The 3,428-nt window shown below is 36.4% G+C and overlaps 1 non-coding gene across 1 annotated transcript; it reads right to left on the bottom strand.

The window, feature by feature from the left end:
• Window positions 1–3,121: 3,121 nt before the first annotated feature.
• LOC141676266 (small nucleolar RNA R71) lies at window positions 3,122–3,228 on the bottom strand. The gene has a single exon (XR_012556864.1). It is a non-coding gene; the product is annotated as a small nucleolar RNA R71 (small nucleolar RNA).
• Between the last annotated feature and the right edge of the window lie 200 nt (window positions 3,229–3,428).

The following is a 3,428-nucleotide window of genomic DNA, read 5'->3' on the forward strand; positions in this document are numbered from 1 at the left end:
TCTGTCATCAATCTTTTTCCACGGAATATCTTTTAACTTGATCTTCAAATTCTTTTCATATTCTGTTATGTCAGAGAATTGATAGATAGCAGCCCTCAGACTTCTGATTTGTGCTCTTTCTATCATCATGTCTTCCAATGAAACATAGCAAGTTATTATTCCATCAGGATTCATAGTTACATGTCTCTGAGTTAGAACATTCTGAATGACAGCTTCACCTTTCTTCATATTGACTTCTTGCCCTCTGAAATTTATGTATTTTGGAACATATGATCCGAAATAATATCAACCATCATCTAGTATCCTTCTTTTGATATTAGAAAGAATCATGTTAGACCATAACCTAGAAGTTTCATCTTCAACTCTTAGCAAATAGTGAATATACTTCAATTCTTTTGTAGACATGATCATCAGTTCATCAAGTGAAAGAACTTGAACTTGATTATTTTGCAATAAGAGTAAGATCTTCTGTTTAGATTCAGAATTATCATGTTTATCAAGAATAATCTTCACAACTTCAAGTCTATCCAAATGGTCACCAGTTATTTCCTGATCTGGACTATCAACAAATGTGAAGTTCAAAAACTTTAAGTTGACAATTTCAGCTTCATGATGTCTTATTCTAGTTCTTGTGAATGGTTCAAACAACTTCAGCTTCTTAGCTTGTTCTAACCAAGATTTCTTATCTCCCATGGTAATAGAACTAAGTAAACCATCCAGCCTTATTCCTCCAGGAGTAAAACTCAATTTGAAATTACAATTAAGATCAGCAACCTTTCTCCATTTGCATTTTTTCTTGATCTTGGGAAATACTTGAGCTCTCCTTTCTGCTTTTTCTTGCAAAATCTTCTTATATGTACTCCTCCATCTATTCCTTCCAGATCTTTTAAGCATATTCTTGTATTCTTGATCTGCTTTATTAACAGCTATTCTGATTTTTCCTTCCTGAGATCTTTCTTCCCTGTCATAAATCAATTCTTCTTCCCTGAAGTTTTCAGCATTAATAGCTTTAACATAAATATTGAGCTGCATTTATGACACTTTATGACGCTCCGTAAAGCTTTGAATTGGTGCATTTGTACTCAAGTTGTTAGTGTTTTAATGTATTTTCTAGTGTTTTTGCATTTTCAGGCATTCTCCAGGTGATCAGGTAAATTAGCATTATTTTGGTACTAATTTGGTGTTAGGAAGGTATTGGAATAAAATCTCTTGGAAAGCCGGCTCAAATCAGCAAGGAAAATGAAGAAGTCGTATTTTTATACAGGAGGTCAGCGCATCCACGCTGTGATAGCGCGCGCTCGCGCCCAAATTCCAGAAACTCAGCGCGCCCGCGCTGGTCAAGCGCGCGCCTGCGCCAGGTCAAAAACATAAATCCTGATTCTATTGGGCTTTCGATCCAGATGACTTCTACTCTGCATGGGGCTGCTATATATACATAAATAAGCTTGTTTTTCATAGAGAGACATAAGAGAGCACAAGGAGAAGGAGAAAAGAAGACCGTTTTAGCATAATTCAACCAAGGCGAAGAAGACGTAGTTTTAACTTGTGATTCTTTGTTTAAGTTGAAATGTTGGATGCTAGTTTTCTTATTCTTGAACCTATACTATTGTTTTGTACTTTGCTTATTATACGTTTATAAAGACTACGTTTGCATACCATGCTTTCATCGGAACCCACATTGATAATGAGTCCAATTATGGGCTAATCGTTATCGTGGGGTTCTAACGGATTTATTTATGGATTTTTTTAGTTGATTTGTTTCGATGCTTTAGTGTGTGGTGATTGTATGATATCCTAGTATTGGTTGTGTGTATTCGTCTTATGAGAGTCACGAACTTATAAGATAGTGTGTTAATTCTTAATAAAGTGAAAGTGAATTTAAGGATTTAGAACTTGCCATGCTAGCCTAGGTTCATGTGTTATTGTTATGCATGATTCGTAGGTAATTTTAACCAGCTTACTTGCCCTATGTAATCATGATAGATAACTTGTGCATTAAACATTATATTGTCAAATTCTATAGACATATATGGTCTCAATATAATTGGTGTCTATTCAGCTTCTATCTCTTTTGTGGATGTATGGTAGTATGATATTAATGCAACGAAAGTTGGCGTTTGTTAGTTTCATGTTATCTGATTAGTGTCATCACCATTACATGCTAAGGTTAAGAACAAAAAGACTATTGAATGAAGTATTTAATGAAGTTAGAATCCCATGTTTGTCATTTATATTAATTCAACCATTCTTATTAACTTAGCTATAATTGTTAGCTTAATTTAGTTAAAAACAATCTCAATTTGTTAATCATCTTAGCATTGAATAATAACCATACATTGTTGCATAGGTGCATAAATTGAACATTAACCTAAACCATTCTATGTGGGAACGAATCTGATTTATATCTTATATTACTTGCGAACGCGTATGCTTGCGCGTATTTTAGCGTGTGATTAACGACTAACAAGTTTTTGGCACCGCTGTCGGGGACTCGGTGTTAATTTTTAGTTTATGTGTTTGTCATCAGTGGTCGTTAAAGTTCATTGACTCGGACAATGTTACTTATATGTTTCCTTGTCTTATTTCAGGTACTCTAGCGAGCGTGTATGCATACGCGTTCACGGTCTCATAAGAAAACTCTGGATAAAGCCGAGGAAGAAGTTGTAGTGGTTCGAATTGAGGATGAAGAGAAGGTAGAAGAAGAGAAAATAGAGGAACCAGTTTTAGTAATGATGGGAGATCAAGCAGAAATTCCAAAGGCTTTGTGGACTATTCTCAGCCTAAGATCAATGATATTCAGTCAAGCATCATCAGGCCATCCATCTCAGCTAACACTTTTGAGATCAAGTCAAGCATGATTCAGATGATACAGAACTCAGTTCAGTTTAGGGGTTCTCCTACAGATGACCCCAACATGCACATCAGGGATTTTATCGAGATCTGTGACACTTTCAAGTTCAATGGTGTGACTGAAGATGCTATTAAACTGCGATTCTTTCCATCCTCTCTGAGGGATAAAGCTGAGTGCTGGTTACATTCTCTACCATTAGGGTCTATCGCTACTTGGGAAGATCTTGCTCAAACGTTTCTCACTAAATTCTTCCCTATGGCGAAGACTGCCGCAATCTGGAATACTCTTACTCAGTTTGCTCAGCAAACTGGAGAATCCCTGTGTGAGGCTTGGGATCGATATAAGGAGATTCTAAGGAAGTGCCCACACCATGGCATGCCTGATTGGATGATTATAAACTGTTTCTACAATGCATTGGTTGCTAATTCTAGACCCATGCTCTATGCAACATCAGGAGGAGCCCTGTGGGCTAAGAGTTACAATGAAGCTTATAAATTGATTGAACTGATGGCTGTTAATGAATACCAGAATCCTTCTCAAAGACTGACTCAGGGGAAAGTAGCAGGAATTCTGGAGT

The sequence above is a fragment of the Apium graveolens genome, chromosome 7, assembly GCF_009905375.1.
Source record: "Apium graveolens cultivar Ventura chromosome 7, ASM990537v1, whole genome shotgun sequence".
NCBI lineage: Eukaryota > Viridiplantae > Streptophyta > Magnoliopsida > Apiales > Apiaceae > Apium > Apium graveolens.